Below are 19,287 nucleotides of genomic sequence, written 5' to 3' on the forward strand. Positions count from 1 at the left end.
TCATCTGCAAACTTAGTAAGCCAGAGTCCTGTGGTACTGGCTTTTACTTCAGAAAAGTAGATGCCAAACAGAAGAGGTTCCTACATTTTGGGACTTAAAAAATACAGTTTCTTCCTCTAGATATTTTACTAGAATGTAGCATATAGGTTCATAGGTAGTTACTAGGCTATTGGCCCTAGGACCTATATAAGCCTAGCCAAAAGGTACCCTGGTTTTCGCCACCCAAAAAAATTATTCTCCTGTGCCCCTGTTGAGCAGAGCCAATATTCAATAAGAGTCAAACCTCTTCATCATGAAGATTATGATGTATGAAGCACAATCCATCGTCAAACAGCTACACCTTACTGAGCATAATGTGAGATTTTGTAAATATTTGCAGTAGGTCAAACCATTGCAATAAAGTATTCTGTTTCATAAACTTCCTTTAGATACTTTCTAACAAAATAAATCACTTTTGGAACAAGAGAAAATTTAAGAATTATATTTAATAATGGTCCTAATGTAGGTTGTTAATAACATTACTAAAAAAAGACACAAAAGAAGAGCTAAAGTTTTTTATAATAATCACCCCATACCGCACGCGACCTTTGCCTTAACAATGCATTCATGCATTATTTTTGAAATGTAAGTTTGAGTTAACATACACTAAGTCCCTAATCTCAAGGTCTAAAGGTGTCAAAAGACATCACAACACTTTTTGCTGAATTAATATATAAATCCTGTTTCCTTAATCATCCAAATATGGCAGGGATATACAAATTAAATGCCAAAACATCAGATGAGTTATGTCTTTGTATACAGAGTGGAAACACCCTGAAAATGGCTGCAGAAACAGTGCTGCAAAACATGAGTTTACATGTAAAGAACTTCTTCCAGAATACTAGGGAAACACATGATAAATAAAATAAATTGTCAATTTTATTGCATGCATGCCAAATTGCAACTGTGAAACAGCACCATACACAGAGGTAAGCCAGAGTTTTTATATGTAAGCAAAGTAATAACATGAGAATTACTCACAAATGTGACAAAATTATTTAATTTACGTTAAAGCTTTAGGAAAAGGATACACGTCAGTACCTTAAATGTCAGAAAAATGAGAAACAATGTGCTGATCCACTCACAGAAAACAGTGGAACACAGAAGTGATGCATTTTATTAGACATCCACAGGCTGCCCATTTACCCATGATTTTAGAATAACATAAGCTCTTCATCAGGTGAAAATAATCTACTAAACGGTGTTTTAACATAATTTGAACACAAAAATGGAGAAAACAATATATGATTTTATTAGTGACAGTCTTAGGTGAAATAGAGCCTTAAAAAATGGCTCTATGGTGTCCCACAATGATCCATAGTCTTCCCCCAACACAAACATAATGCCCAATCCCTGCCTTCCCCATTCTTACGCCAGTCTCAACTATAGTCTATATACAAAATACCTATCCTCAGCAATCTCTAAGGCACAGACAAAAATCTGCACAAACCACCACAGATACGCCTTCACCCAGTACCTCCCCAAGAGCAAAGCACATAAGGTAAACAAACATATCATCTTGGCTTCTTGTCACAGGGGAAGCTGTCATGTGACACGCAGATTCACCAGACTGAACAAGGAGAAGTTAATTGTTAATCTCGAGCCAGGATCTGACAAGGTACATATACATGCTCTAAAGTCACTACACCACCGGTACTATCATTGTCCATTTGGTCTGAGACATGCCTCAGGCAGGTATTTGCTGTGCACTGAGCAGCATTCTACCATTTCCAAGGAGTATGAACAAAAGATGAGTGACATCAATAATTAGTTTATTTTCCAGGTGGATTCAGTATTTATCAGCATGGGAGTATATGGTTAACAAACTAAGTTGCTTTGCAAATGGTGGTCTGCACCTATCTTCCCTAGGCTTCTTTATATTGGCTAAAACTCTATCCACCCTCTTTTCCCTTTTTAGGCAATGCTAAATTGACAAAACTACCGACAAAGCAAATAAAACTCAAAAAAACAAAATGCGCAATGCTAGGAGACTAAACAATAAACTCCAAACGCTGCAAGCTATCCTTACTCTGGAGAATATAGACATCTGTGTCTTTACTGAGACATGGTTTAAATCCACAGAAAGTATTCCAGCAGTGCAAGGCTTCTATTCTTTCCATGCATTTAGACCATCAGCTGTACAGACAGGGAAAAAAGGTGGAGGAGTCTTAATTGAGAATAGCAACAAGCATAACTCTACATTGGGTAAACAGGAGGGTGCCCTGTAATTTCTCTATGTGTAAATCACCATTGACAAACTCCCATATGATATCCTAACAAACTATAGGTCACCCTCTATATCCCTAGAATCCCTCAGCTCATACCTAGCTCTAGTGGAGACATTCACCATTAAAACAAATGCCCTGCTAATGGGAGACATTAACAACCCCTTCATAGACTGGAAAACATACACTGCTTCACTCACAGGCAGAATGATTATAGGTTCATAGGTTGGTACTAGGCTATCAGCCCTAGGGCCTGTACAAGCCTAGTCAAACAATTCCCCAGATATTTCTTCCGACAATATTTACTTCCCTGGACCCCTGTCAAACAGGGCAACTGACGTGATCCCTGGGGAGAATTTCCTATCTCCCATCTAATCTTCAAGGTTCCTTTTGAAGAGGGCCAAGGAGGCACTCTGCTTGACATCTATGGGCAGCCTATTCCAGAGTATATGGAGTCTCTGGGTCAGGAACCTATCTGCCAAGCATGTTTTGTTCATTTTGATGACAATGTTTAGATCATTGAAGCATGTGGCTCTGAAGGATTGGGATTTCTTTAATTGGAGCATGTCCAACAGCTCAGGGTTTGACATGGCCTTGTATGTTAAATGGAGATTGCCTCTGAGTAGATGATATGCCACAAAGTATAGCTGGAGTTTTTTTAGATGGTCAGCACAGGGCATCTGCTTTAGGCCTGTGATTCTTTTAGTGAGGTATTTTTGCGGCCTTTCCAGCTGTTGCACATGTCTCGTGAGGTACATACAAAATGGGGCATTGTAGTCTATAATGGGTCTAATGAGGGATGAGTACAGTGGGACAATGACCTCCTTTGTTCTGGATGAAAAGCCCTTAGTGATGAGGTGATGAGGCCACATAGAAGGATTTCCTGACTGTTGTGGCGATGTGTTTATCAAAGGTGAGACCACTGTCCACCTGTGTCCCTATGTCTCTCATCACACTTTCAATGTTTAGTGTACTGCCACCTATGTGGTTATTCATGGCTAAATATTTTTTTCCCAAAGGGGATAACTATACATTTCTTGGCATTAATTTTGATCCCATGGCTCTGGCACCAAGCATCTGTTTCTGTAAGCCCCTTTTGTAGAATATCCACATCATTTGGGGATACAATAATGGCTCCCAGTTTGCAGTCATCTGCAAACTTTGTTAGCCAGAGACTCTTAGTGTTGGCCTGTACTTCAGAGAAGCAGATGCCAAACAAGAGCAATCCCAGGACTGAACCCTGAGGTACTCCACTTGTCACTTGTCTATAGTTGGATTTGGAGTCAGCTACTTTTACAGTCTGGGTTCTGTCAGTAAGCCAGTTGGTAACCCATTGAGTGACATAGGGATTTATGCCCAGCTTAGTGAGTTTATCTACGATTCCAGAGTGGAGGATGGTGTCAAAGGCCTTGGCGAGGTCCAGATAGGCTGTGTGGTCCACATTACCCTTTCCCACAGCTCTAGAGAATGATTCAAAGAAGTCAATCAGGTTCTGGAGACAAGATCGGCCCTTCACAAACCCAAACTGGGTGGGGTCCAGTGTTTGAAGGTTGCCAATGTCTTTGTTTATAAGTTTCATGTTAATGTGTTCCATGCCCTTGCAGATCAGGTTTGTCAGACTAATGGGATGGTAGTTCCTGGGATCCAAGGTGGATCCCCCCTTGTGGAGTGGGTAACTGCAGCTGTGCACCACTCAGTGGGCATGAAGCCTGAGGTGAGGTTATAATTAAACATGACAATTAGGTGAGGTGACAGTTCATTTTGTAGTTCATGTAGTACACAGCCCAGGATGTCATCTGGTTCCATGGATGCTGCATTCTTAGCTTTGGAGAGTGCGGTTTCTATCTGTGTGGCCATGTTTACCAGAATTTGGCAATCTTTTGGTATTGAGATGGGCCCTTTAGGGAGTGAGAGGAGGGTGAAGTTGGCACTAAATCGATCTGCCAGGATATCTGCCATATCCTTGGAACTAGTATATTTAATGCTTTTCTGTTGTAGATCAGAGCAGATCTGAGCATTGCCATTTAGATTCTTGACATAACTATAGAATGCCTTGTGGTTGTCATTGGAATCTTTGGCAATTTTATTTTTATAACTAGCTTTGGAGGATTTTATGAGGGATCTCAGCTTCTTACTGAAGCTGGTAAGGGAGTTTTTTGCATCCTGATATTTTCCTTTTTTTCTGCAACAGTTTCTTCCTTCTGTTGTATAGTTTGTTTATGGCAGGGGACCACCAGATTGGCTTCCTTTTTTTTGGAGGAGAGCATCTTGGTTCTATTTGGGATGGTATGATTCATGCACGAGTGGTTGTACTTATACAGTGCCTTAGTGTAAGATTCAGCAGTCGAACTTTCAGCTTCTGTCTGCATGGGTGCCATGAAATATGTCACTTCTGACTTAAGTAGCATAAAGTTGGCTTTGGAAAAGTTTTTTACAGAAGTTCCCTTACTGGGGGTTGGGGTGGGATGTGAATGTCAAGGGTGATTTCCTTATGGTCAGACCTGACCAATGAGGGGGTGACCACTGGTGTGAAGCATCTATCTCCCATGTTGGTAATGACCAGGTGTAGGATATTGGAGCCCCTGGTGGGACAATGGATTAGTTGATCCAGGGCATTGGAATTTATGAATTACAAGAACTGTTGGGAAAAGGTGTCAGTATCAGAGTAGTTTTCCCAGTTAATGGCAGGGTAGCTGAATCACCCAGTATTAGGGTGCTTGGTTGTATCTTAATATTTTCCAGTATGTTTAGAAAGGTGTAGTAATAATCTTGGGGCATGGTGGGGGATCTGTAGCAAGCTTCAATTTGGACTGCAGTCTTACCTAGTGTTAATTGCAACTGGAGAATTTCAGATGCATTGTGTTGGGCAACTAGCCTGGAGGTATGAATATCCTTGGTGAATATGGACACTCCTCCACCTTTAGTGTTTCGGTCTTGGTTTGGTGGCCAAAAGGTGTGGTAAGAGTTGTAGCCTGGTATTGTAGGGGTGCTCTCTGGAGTCTTGAACCAGGTCTCAGTTACTACACAGATATCAATGTTCTCCATTTTTAATAGGTCCTCGAGAGAATGCATTTTGAGGTTTAGACTTCTAGCATTGAGTAGCATTACCTTCAGATTTTGCATGCTTGCATCTGTTACATAAACATAGGTAGGGATTTTAGTAACACAAACACCCTCAATCAGATTGTGTACACACCTACCAAAGGTTATAACATACTGGACCTGGTACTCACTAATATGGGAGAGCCCTTGTTGGGCCACAAATCTCTTTCCTTTGAAATATAAATCAAGTAAGTACCCCCAGCAAAACCTGTAACAGTTAGGAACTATTCCTACAACAAACTACATCCTATTATGAGATAGTATGTAAAAAGTCAGTGCCCCTCCCAACCCAGAGTTCAAAGCAACCTATGCAGAATTGTACACTGAGACCATGTACAACCATGGAAATGTCTGTATAGGGGCTGGTGTAACTACTAGAAGTAATCTCAAAACAATCCATACTGGTGAAATCCTTACCATAATCCCATAATGATAGGAACTCGCTAATTAAAATAAACAGTAAAACTAAGAGGACTAATTAAGGTCAACAAGAGGTTAAGATAGCTTCATAGGCTGAAGACAACCACAAGGTCTTCTACAACTATGCCCGAAAACTCAAAAGCAGTGCACATCAGTGTGCCAAACAGATGGTCAGTGGTACCTTCACTGAGCACTATGACATAGCAAATTTGCTGGCTGACAAATCCCACTCAGTATCCTCCCTCCCACTCCCCCCCAAACCCTTCAAAAATGAAATACCTACTAGCGTATTTCCCACAAATATTAACAGGGGACATATCCTGGGGATACCCACTAAGGCCAAAAATACAGCCTTAATGGGCCTTGACAATATCCCAGGATGCCTCCTAAATAGCTTGAAACATGTCTCATCAAGACCACTTGAGTCACTTTTCAACTAAAGCCTCAAAACAGGATTTGTACCACAAGAATGGAGGACTGCAACAGTAATTTCACTTCAGAAGGGTGTACCATCAATTGACCCCAGAAACTATTGACCTAATAGACTGACTAGTCTAAAACGCAAAGCAATGGAATGAATTATGATGGAAATGATTAGCAAAGATATAGGAAATCTTCAGACAGTGGACCTAACCCACTTTGGCTTTATCAAGGGTAAGTCATGCCTAATAAATCTGGTTGACTTCTTTGAGAAAAAACACAAAGGCAAATGATGAGTGGAAAACCCCTACCTTGACTTGGCTAAGGCATTTGGGGCAATGCCTCAGTCAGATATAGCTGATAAATTCACCTAACTGGACATAAGCTCCTACATAACTCACTGGATTGCCAGCTGGCTCAAAGACAGGATGCAGTAACTAAGAAGTGGTGATACCACCTCCACCTAAGAGACTAGTTACAAAGGCTAGTTTCAAGGTCCTTTGGTTAACAAAGTTTGTAGATGGTTGCAAATTGAAAGGTAGCATAGATTCCCCCATTACATAAATATCTTACAAGAGGGTCCAACACAAACAAATGACTGGTACTGAAGTCAAGGACTAAAACTGAATGCCAAACAAGCACAAGTGCCTTTTGGAAAAACTGCCAATGAAGCTAATTACTCCGCCAAGAAGATAACCCTATGAGTTGACCCAGTAATCAGGGATCTGGGAACATATATACGCAGTAATCTGACATTGACCAACATGTGGCCAAGGTGTAAAGAAAATTATTTTATATTGCTTAACTTAAAACCATAGTGCCACTTTATTTGTCTCTAATCAGACCCATTAATGAGTATAATGCCCACTTTGGCTTATACCTGAGTAGGCATATGCAACAGTTGGAACATCCACACAGTTTCCTTACCTAGAGAATCCAAGGTATAAACACATTCCCCTATACTGATCAACTCAAAGCCTTATCTCTATACTCTTGTCTCCTACATGTTACTAGCAGGCAATCTATGCCTGTCATACAAGTCATCCTTGGTTCCAACTTTCCTTGACCTTTTAATCGGCATTTCAATATGCAGTGTTATTTGGCTTGAACAGTGTGTTTAAAATAATGGGATTGTTACACTTGCAATCTTTGTATGTGCACACCCCCATCACCCTCACAACTTATTAGGAATTGTACTTGCATCATTTTCTGATTCCACTGTGCTAAGATAAGGAGGAGTACTAAACGATATTAAGCTAATTATCTTTATAAGCTGTAAATGTACCCTTATATACCTTACTACTTTTCACCAAATACTACATTTTCACCCAATACTTAACTGACCCTATAATCAGCATCTTACATAGATTTGCTGCAGCCTCACTGAGTACAGTACTGAGTGAGTACAGTTTTTTTTCTGAGTACTTACCTGCTGATTCCTGTTCTCTAGGGTGTCATTTATCCCTGTTTTGCTATTAGTTTTTATTCTTCTAACCTGTAGCCCTTAAATCTGTTCTGATGCCTTCTCCCATGATGCTTTGCTACATTCAAATGCTATTGTAGAAGGCACCATTTTTTCTTCAAGATTCTGTAGTTATTTCAATTACTATGTTTGAATCTATTCCTTGACACTGCAAACTCGTCACTTTTCCCTGCAAAGATATTTAGTTTCACTGAATTTTTTTTACTTTTTTCAGCTTCCAGTGTGTGTGCTGCATATATATATATATATATATATATATTCATGTGTGTGTGATATATATCTATATTAAATCATTAAATGCTTAGAAAAGCGAACGATGATTTATTGACCCCATGTGAGTGAAAGCTTACAAACTCGAACGCTTAGGAAAAAAAAAATCTCTGTTCCAAAAAAAAAAAAAAAAAAAACACAAACTGGGGGGGCTTTGCCTCCCACATCCCCCCTAATTAAATATACCAACTCCGAGATCGCACTGCAGTGACAAAAATGGAAAAGTATAGGACGTGGCCAAGTGATTACTTTCCCAGGGAAAGAATTCATTTATATGCTGCTTCATCATTTTGCCTTTTCGTCTTTTCAAGTTCGACCAAGACGCATTTAAAAGAATGTGTCTTCGGTCATCTATTAGGAATAATATATAAATATATATATATATATATATATATATATATATATATATATATATATATATATATATATAGAGTGTCTAAATTAGAAGAACAAAAGATCAAAATCGCGATTGCTCAAATGAGCAAAAATGCCAAACTTCGAAGTGCTTTTTGTGAGATCGCAGTACAGTGATGATTAGCATATTTGCTCTTTCCTCACTGTAGTGCAATCTTGGAGTTGGAATATATATTTAGTGGGGAGGGCAGCCCCCACAATAAGGATTTTGAGGTCATGTTGGTTAGGGGCTTTAGTGTGTGTGTGTAAGTGTGTGTTGTGACTGTGATGTGTGTGTGTCCGGGGAATGTAGGTGTGTGGTGGTGTTCACGTGTGCTGGTCTGTATAGTGCGACCTTGGAGTTAGAATATTTAAGTAGGGGGGGTGTAGGGGGTGCAGGGGGACTTGCCCCCCCCCCTTTTTTATGTAGTGTAGGTTTGTGTGTTTGTGTTTTGGGTGAAGGTGTCTGTATGTATATGTGTGTGTGGTGTATCTTTAGTTTAGTGTTCGGGATTTTAAATTTCGTGCTTCCGGTCTTCTCATCTTTCGGGTATCTGGTCTCGGGATTCCAGTCTTTGGTATTGTAAGTATTCAGGATTTAGTAGTGATCATATATTTATATATACATATATATATATATATATATATATATATATATATATATACATATATATATATAGATATATGCATATATATATATATATATATATATATATATATATATATATATATATATATATATATATATATATATATATATATATATATATATATATATATATCTATATATATATATATATATATATATATATATATATATATATATTATATATATATAGATATAGATATATATATATATATATATATATATATATATATATATATATAGATATATATAGATATATTTATATATATATATATATATATATATGTACACACACACACACACACATATTTATAGTTTTGTGTTTGTGTGTGTGTGTGTGTGTGTGTGTGTGTGTGTGTGTGTGTGTGTTTATTGTTTGTGACTGTGTTTATTGTTTGTGACTGTGTCTTCTGCAACACCTATTTGCAGTACTTGAACAATTTATAGCATATGCTAGACTCAAACTTGCTGTATCTAGACTGTTTGGCATTTTCTTAACGCTAACACCAGACATATTACATTAAGAGTGCTGTCTTGCACCTTTGTGGCATAAAAGTGTAGTCAAGGACCCATTTGAGTTGGGGATTGTTGTTTGAAAACTTGTTTTATTTAGCTGAGATTTAATACAGAATTCGCTGGGTTTGTTCTCAGTTTACCACAGCTGCTCAGAGTTTGGCCTGCTTAGCCAGAGATCTGACGTCAATCTAAACCCAAGGCATCCTGTGAATTCTACTTAACAATAGGTGTTTTTATAAACTTCTCTGCAATTTTGAACTGTTTGCAACTGTTTTTGACACCTTTTTTTTTTTTAATCGTTTTACCACCTTCAGTTTTTGTGTTTTGCTGCCTTCCTTCAACTGTTTTTATTGTTTGTGACTGTGTTTTCTGCACTGTCTGTTTACAGTACTTGAACAGTTTATATCATAGGCTAGATTCAGCCTTACTGCATCTAGATTGTTTTGCATTTTCTGAGCATTAAAGCCAGCCATCTTATGTGGCAGAAGGCTGCAGTCACAGATTTATCTGAGATAGCAGCTGTTGGAACAAGGCTCAGTCTTGGGCTTTGCTATTGGTTGGATTGTCTGAAAACTGCTTTACTTAGCTGATATTTAAACACAGTGTTTGCACATAGCTCTGCACCATGCAGTGGTGGTTGGTACTGCTGTGTATAGACTTAAACACATAAAAAGTCAAATTTACCCTTGATAACTGCTAGTTAACACTCCTAAGCTTCTCTGCCTCTTGGTGCACAACACAGTTGCCCAGAGAGCAACCCAGCAAAAGTTTTTGATGTGCCAGCACAGGTTTCTATCCTTAAACCTCCCATAGATTAGCTGATTTTACTAGTTCCACAGTAGAACCTAGTTCATCTAGCCCACCCTCCACCACTTATTACTAAATACACCTGGCATAATGGAAGGTCAGTTTCTCAACTTTCTTCCAGCCAGCATGATTGACATGGGCATCCTGAGGCAGTATAGCAATTGCCTCATGTATACAGACAACCTACTACTCCTGAAACACCCAAATACAATATGTGAGAGATGTATGTATACTATGAATCTGCAATCAGTGCTTTCTGTCACATAAAAACAAACCAAATGCCAAGCAGGTTGTCAGCGCCCACACTCCACCTCCCACATAAACCACAATACATGGAGGTATTCACTATAAATATACCAAAAGAGTAAAGACTTCCCAAGCACAAACCTTCTACACACAAAACGGTCCCAACAACACCCACTACACATAAGAATACATGCATCATTGTCTCACCCAATAAGGCCGTAAGGCAGAACATATCTAAACCAAATGTCTTGGTCATAGGCAACTCCATAGTGAGACACACAGATGAACACCCAATATGCTGGACAAGAAAAAGGTCACGGTCGGCTGTCTGGTCCCAAGATCTACCAAATCATGCACACACGCACGAGTCTCAAAAACAAGTATCGTTATAACTCTGTCATAGTCCATGTTGGAGTGAATGACTTGAGACATACCTCAATGGAGTATATGAAGAGACATAATGGATCTTTCAGATTATGTGTCCCAGGCAGGTATATCCATAACTCAAAGCAGCATTCTTCCCCTACCCAGGATGATTCCACAATACAAACAAAAAATGGTTGACTTCAATAAATGGCTTAGCTTCTGGTATCATTCCAAGGGGATACAGTATCTCACAGTCTGGGATGATATGGTCAACAAACCACTCTACTTTGCCAGAGTTGGTCTTCACCTGTTGGCTCTAGGCTTTAGGTTGCTGGCAAATGTACTTGCTTCCCCCATAGTGCTTTGTTTAGGCAATATCAGAAACAAACTCAGGGTTATGCTTCTTAACACTAGGAATCTAAATCAGAAACTGCACTCACTTGAAATACTTCTCACCCTGAAAAATTCTGATGTCTGTGCAGTCAAAGAGTTTGGCCTCAGAGAGTACCCCGGCCATGCAGGCCTACAATACCTTCCACATGTTCAGACCACAAAACAAATATGAAAAAAAGGGAGGAGTATCCATCTTCATTAAAGGCATATACGTCTCTAGACTGGTTAAACATTATTACTCCCTAGACTTTCTCCAAGTCCAACTAACTGTAGGAAAAACCCCATTCCACATCACTGTTAGCTATAGGTTCCCCACCATGAACCACGAAAACCACACAGCTTACTAGGACCTACTAGAATCACTCTCAGTACAGCCAAATGTCTGGTCATGAATGACTTTAACTATCCTTCCTTCAATTGGGTAACATATATGAGCACAAACATACTCACCCAAAGGTTCCTGTACTCTGTTAACACAAATGCTTTGAAGCAGATAGTCAGCACCCCCACAAGGGGGTCTAACATCCTTGACATAGTTCGCTGCTCCACTCCATGTGAGGGGGGCCCTTCCTGATACAGTCAAATTATAAATCAGTCTTTTTTAAAGTAGAGATCATACCTGACCCACCTTCAGGAGCAAAATGGTTCAAAAGTTTCACCAAAGCAAACTAAAGCCCAATGAACAATGGCATCAATAGTTTCAGCCCCCCCTGCCAACACTAACAGCAGTGACTCCTATACTGAGGTGTACACAAATGTCCTGTATATAAACCAGTATAAATGCGTAGACTCAGCCATACCGGAATGGATCAAATCAAGATCCTCACCAAAAAATAAGCCACCCTGGTAGACATCCAGCATAAATAGGTTATATAATAACAGAAAGAAATTTCTGTCAAAAAACAACATTGAACAGTCCCAGTATGATGATGGGAGGTAGGGCCAGCTATGCCAGGAGGAGTAAGACAGTGGATGTGTAACATACCAGCACAGCTAGCTGGAGTTTTGTAAATAAATATATGTCATTTGTATATCAAGCTAATTTGTACAGATGCTTGTATTATAAAATGTATTTGTAAATCTGCTTGTGTTAAAAATGTACCAAGAGTAGGTCCTGATGGAAAGAAAGGAACTACACCTGCATGTCAGACTGTATAGTAACTCTTGAAATGAATATATTGTAACAGAGGATACTGGATGAGAAGAGGTTAATCTCAGTCCAGCTAACTTTGAAAAATAGTCTGAAATTCAATTACTTGGTTTAGGCCATAAAGATTGTATCTCTCAGTTCTTATTGCAGCCAGAGACAAAATATCTGTGAAAACTAGGACTAGAAATCCTATTGTATTGTTCTTAGTAGTGAAAGTATTGCTATACTGGAAGGCTGGACATTTTTTAAATGGTTTTATACCACCCAGATGCTATAATGCATCTTAGCAAAGCTCTATGTGAGTGTATTATGACACATATGTGCTAGACTCTGGTTCAGTTTCTAGTAAAGGGGGTAGTGTGGGAACCAGAGTCAGACGACCAGGTGTATGTGATGTCATTCTGTAATCCAGCACTGAAATGATGTTTTAATACTAGAGAACACAGAAGTCTCAAGGCAGAATGTTCATGAAACCTGACAAGGAAGACCACACACCCACTTCATCTTGCCTTGCCCTAATAAGTGAACTAGGGGACAGTAATTCTTTAAATCAGTTAGGAAAATATAGTGGGATTAGTTAAGTATTGTTTCTCTGTATCTGTGTGAATCTTTCCATCAGTGTTATTTTTAATATTTCCTGTGACTGAAACTCTGTTTTTATTGTAAATAGATATTTAGTATTTGCATGTTCTTTTATTATTTATTTTTAAATATATTTAAACTTTTCATTGTGACTGGTCTTTTATATAATATTTTGAACTTTGAAAGTACTTATATTTATTTGGTGACACTGTAGCCACTCCTAAAAGCCTTGCTGCATTGGTCAAACACTATCATTTGTATTAGTATTAATTTTACACAGTATGAGTGGGTACCATTGTAAGAGCCTTAGAGTAGCTGGCTTTGCAGTGTTCTGCTGGCAGTATCTACTTTATAGCCCTGGCAGTGGGGGCATAGCTGGTAAATCTGTGCCACCCTTTCCCAGGTGTGTGTGTGTGTGTGTGTGTGTGTGTGTGTGTGTGTGTGTGTGTGTGTGTGTGTGTGTGTGTGCGTGTGTGTGTGTGTGTGTGTGTGTGTGTATGTGTGTGTGTGTGTGTGTGTGTGTGTGTCTGTGTGTCTGTGTGTGTGTGTGTGTGTGTGTGTGTGTGTGTGTGTGTGTGTGTGTGTGTGTGTGTGTGTGTGTGTGTTAGCTAATTAGAGCAGGGACACAGAGCACTGGTTTCACAGAGAAGGTGGTGGAGGACTTGGCTTGGAACACTTGGAAGAGTGAGGGACTCTTATTAGAGGTGTGGAGAGAGAGAGAGAGAGAGAGAGAGAGAGAGAGAGAGGAAAATCCAGCCCCAAGACTGAGTCTGTTCCCTGTCTGCTAGTAAGCAGAACAACAATCACCACAGTACACCAAGAGTCCAAGTCATAACACCAAAACAATAGTAAAACAAAAAACTGGCAAGACAGCCATGACAGCAGAGTCCACATTTATTAAAAATACATAAAACAAGCAAGAAGGATAAGTGCTTTCACGTATTGCTACACTTCTTCAGACCTTATAAGAAAGCTAAAAACATGTGAACATTATATAGTTTGAAACAAATTAACAAAAACAAATCACAGCATTCCATCCATTAACTCTGATGACATCATCTCATTGCATTAGTTCAAGGTTTGAGAAGTCTACTCCCATTTGAAATAGGCTTCACACTAATACTACTATTTATACCACGATATCTATGTGCCTGAAGTCTAAATATCCACTTTAAATCAACTTGTTCTAGATGATTATTGGTATCACCACCCCTAATATCTTTATAAACACACTGTAACACCCTAAAGTTAAAATAATGCTCTGGAAACTCCAGAACATGTTTGGCTAATGCATTTTTAATGTTCTTATTCGTTATTTCATATAAATGTCTATTTGCAATATCTTTTAGATGTTGTACAGTCTTACCTATGTAAAAGCAGATACAGAAATTGCATGTAGCTAAATATATCAGATTCATAGAGTTCCAGTCAGCATAAAATCTGGGTTGAAATTTAAAGGACAAAGTAGGATGGATAAAATCCTGTTCTCTACTTATAACACTACAGATCTTACATTTACAACAAGGATAGGTGCCTAATCTACTTACCTTTACTGTTTCTTGTGTCTATCATTACATAATAACTGTTTTAGATTGTTATTATTCCTATAAGTAAAACTTGGTAAGTCCCCCACCAAGTCGGCTATATGCCTTTCAGTAGTGAATAGGTGCCAATGTTGTTGGATGACATCCCTTACCAGGCTATTACTACTGGTATAGTTAGTAACAAAAGAAAGAAAGTAAAATGTGTGCAGAATAGAAGTGTGCTTTTAACCTCCCCTCAAGGGGATTGTCGTACAATATTACTGTACGCAAACAAACATATTCTTGTGTTCTTCAATGTCAGTGAGAGTGTCCCTTAATTCTGAACAGTTGTCAACCCTAAATTCAAGTCCATCTTGGACAATTGGATGGGGAACAGGAAATTCATCCCTGGTTTGGCACCTATGTCTCTAATGAATATAGGTAACCTGTAAATTGTTTATCTCCCAGGCCCTTGCTTGCAAATATTTCTGCTCCCAAGCCCCTTTTTACACTTATCAGGGGTATCAGAACTTGTCAGAGATTTAGGATTCATGGATAGGCATAAAAAGGCCCTTGCAATTGTTATCCTAGTAAACACCTATGAACCTATTAGTAATACATGGGGGAGTTCTGGGGCAAGTTTTTGATTTTCCATTCATAGATCTAAGTTGCACTTGAATATGGACAGTAATGAACTTTGTTTTATGTGGATGAAGAGTCTTGTTTCACAGTAGCAGTTTCCTCTGCAAGATATACATGTCCTGCCAAACAATTCTGTTGACGTTGCCGAAGAGGTTTACATCCCAAGATCAAGTATTTCTGATGCCATTTGACATCCTGATGTGCAGTACATCTATCAGTAATGGGTCGGAGAATGCCTTTTATACCAGACACAGGTCACCATTTAGCAGTCTGTAGGATATAATGTATAATGACTGGGCTTTGAATCAGTCCATATAGGACATGTTGTTTAGGCCTTGTATACTCTTAGTAAGGTATCTCTGTGGATGTTCCACTTAACGCATGTGTCTAAACAGATATATGCCAAAGGGGGTATTATATTCAATGACTGGTATAATGGGGGCTAAGAATCATTTATAATTTGTTAGTCTGTCTAAACATGTAAACAGTGCAAGAAAGATGTGCTGGCTAGAAGAATATATGATACTGTCAAGAATGTCCATTTGATAGTGATGTGTTTTGACAAAGGAGGGGCTTCCAAGACAATAAACTTTCAATGTGTATTTGCACTTAATTGACTGTGTGATAATTTGAATATGTGCAGAGAGGATAACATTACCTACTTAACTGTAAAAGAGATAATGCTTTGTGCAGCTAGTGTGTTACAACAGCTGTAATTTAGTTAACCAAAGAATACAAACAAGAGGGAAAACTAAGTTTTGAAATGTCAGCATTAAGTGTGTATTGCTGCCTAGGAAGACCAAAACCTTACTAAGCACACCATTTTGTTAGAAGATAAAAATTGTCTAATTATTGAGGCCTTATGGCTTCTAGTGTTTAAACTAAAATATTACCTTCTTTTATTAAAATGCTCTCATTTGATGAATAAGACACAAGTCATAGACTCCATGAAGAGTAAATATATCATGAAATGAAACACAGACAGAAAGAATCAGTGGGGCTGTGAAGAATATTCTGAAACCACTAGTTAGTGAAAGACAAAACTATATTGCAGACGCTGTTCATTGTCTCTGAGTTCTCTAAGATTGTCACAACTTGTACCTGATCCATTGAAATAGTACACCAAACCAGCATGCCCACGGTGTCCTTTTTTGTAAATATAACAACTATGTAAACATATAATCAAAAATGTTTACAATGACGAAATAAACAAACTATACTTTTTTTTTAAAATATAATTTTTATTGATTTTGCTTTAAGAGATAACACAATACAAAGACAATTGCGGTTACAATACATTAAAACAGCAGGTATCATTGAATAATAATAACTACCTACACTATATACAGTAGTGCTGTAAGAGGATAATTCAAGACATGAGGATAATCATACTAAGGGAAAGAAAGAAAGTATGCAAGTGGTAAGTTATTTTGTCCATATAAAGTATATAAGCCTCCATTAAGTACCTAAACCAACCCTGTTCAGTTGTCTTGAGCTTCAAAGATGAAGGGAATTTAGAGAAGCAGTGGTATTTATTCTGGTATTTGAGTTCTGATGAAGCCCGGATGATACCGGGTGAAAGCGCTTAACTAATTCTGTAACTTCAGTTATATATTTTTATCGCACTTTTATTGCGTTTTTTTTTTTTTGTATGTTATTTCAACAGTAGCTGTTTGGGCTGTTTTTGGCGTATTAAAGTTTAAAACTGGTGCAACGTATTCTAGCCAGTTCTCAGTTCGTGTGTCAATTCAACAGTAGTCATTTGGAATTTTGGTCGTATTAAAGTGGAGATTTGGTTCCACGTAACATCCCAGCCAGCTGTGATTCATTTCAACGGAGTGAAGGCACTCATTGGTGAACTCTATCATTACTAAGCAGTGGTATTTAGGCTAGGAGAGGAAGGAGCATGTGAAAGCCGAGCAACAGGTAATAGAGTATCGTCCAATATTTTGATAGTTATCAGCCAAAAGTTCAAAAATAACCTCCCAAATTTTTTGAAAATATGTGCGCTTACGTGCAATGTTAATAATGAGCTTTTGAAAAGTAATATATTTAACAGCCAGATTTCTAAACCCCTCCCAAGCCATTTTAGAGTGGTCTAACCAACTTTTGGAGATATACAATTTAACTAGAAGGCATAGTGTAATTAGGATGTGGAATCTTAATTTTGAAAATTCAAGGTTAGTAATATGTAATGCAGCCAGTTCCCAAGAGAGAGTTGATTTGTGGCAACCCATCTTTTCAAGTCTCACCTTTAGACAGCACCAAATACTGTGTGAGTAGCGGCAGAACCAAATTAAGTGTAAGATATCAGCCTGGGGGAAAGAACAGCAGGGGCAGGCAGCGGATATATTAGGATTAAAGTTGTTTAAATGACTAGGAGTGTAATATAGGTTGTTGTTAATCATGAACTGAGTATAGATGAGCTTTTTGAAAGGGGAAAATATGACGGTAGATTTAATAGCTGAAACTTTTTGTTCATCTCTTAAGATAATCCCTTGTTGATCCCAGAATTTCCCATATACCAACTTATCTTGAAACCTGATTATATCTATAAGTTTACAAGAGCATGAGAGCATATTCTTATTGTCTGATAAGACCTGGATCAGATTAGAAACCTGCATGAAATCATGGTCTGGAATCGTGTGGTCTTGAATTAGAGATGTAATAAACTCCCTGATTTGACGCAGGATTATAATGTATTTCTTAGATACTTTTAAGGTGTCTCTTAATTCTAATTGTGAAAGAGCTTTATGTTTGTAGGTGTCCCATAGAGAGTAGTCTTTTATTAAAGGAACATCACCAAGGTTGATCATATTACTATTTAATTTGATATTTGGGTTTAGGTGAATGGGTTGGAATAGGAGGAGAGCTTTATCTAGCTTCAGGAATTTAAAGATCTCTTGGAAGGAATTGATTTTATATTTCAGGATGTTGTGTATTTTTAATTTCCTAAGAGTTACTGGGTCTAAAAAGGGGAGAGCCTTGGGATTTAAGGTATTACCTGAAACTAAACTTTTTGGGACTGTCAATTTCAGGTGATATACTAACCGTCCCCCTGGTGGCTTCATCCAATCCAAGCACCATTTTAGGTACTTGTTTCTGTGGGAGCATAGAATTTGCTTCTGTTCACTCTCTTGGTTTTATACCAATTAAAATGTCCTAGGAAAGTGGGGGTGTAAAAAGGGGATCTCTGTAAAGATGGAGCATGGAAGGGGGAACATTGTTGTTTCACCAGGTCTGAATGCTCTCTTCCAGCTGACAAAGTTAATGCTGTGACTGCAGCTACCCCCCCCCCACACACACACACACACACATGGATTGGAGTACAACTCCCTCCATGGTCACAAGGGGTTCCTGCCACTGTATACCACTTTACCCATCATGGATGTTTTATTACTTTTCATAAACATCCAAAAACTGAGGACAGCATTGCTTCCAGTCTTAAGGGACTACAGGGGAAAACAGATAGCCATGCCATTACCCCAAATTATATCATTAATTCTGACTCATAAAAAGTCTAAGCTGAATGGAAAGTATTATGTGGAGTTTGTAGGTACTGCCATCAGCATAAGAATGATTAAACAATGACTAAATGATATGCACCCTACTTTGTGACAAACCCAGGAGATTAATTAATATGCATAACACACAGACCACTTTCTTATTTCTCTTTTATTTCAGGCTCATTCATAATTTGGACACATAGCATTAATTCCACCAAGGGATAACACTAGGTTATCAGCAAAATCTACCCATCTATTGTACTGTCCTTGCAGTACTAAATGTCATGTATTTGGTATATTACATATTGCTGTGAGGTGACCTATATCTGGCATACAAGACATCCTTTGACCCAGTACTGATGGACATACTGCACATGATTTAGTCATATGGCATCAGAAATACTTGATATAGGGATCTAAACCTCTTCTGTTACATCTGCAAAATGGATCAGAGAGACAAGTATATTTCACAGAAGATACTGCTGCTGTGGAATAGTCTCCCCATCCACATAAAATAAAGCACATCCCTATCCATATTCTAGTGCTCCATGAATCTAT

Source organism: Protopterus annectens, chromosome 8.part1, assembly GCF_019279795.1.
Source record: "Protopterus annectens isolate FY-2018-M chromosome 8.part1, PAN1.0, whole genome shotgun sequence".
Classification (NCBI taxonomy): Eukaryota; Metazoa; Chordata; order Ceratodontiformes; family Protopteridae; genus Protopterus; species Protopterus annectens.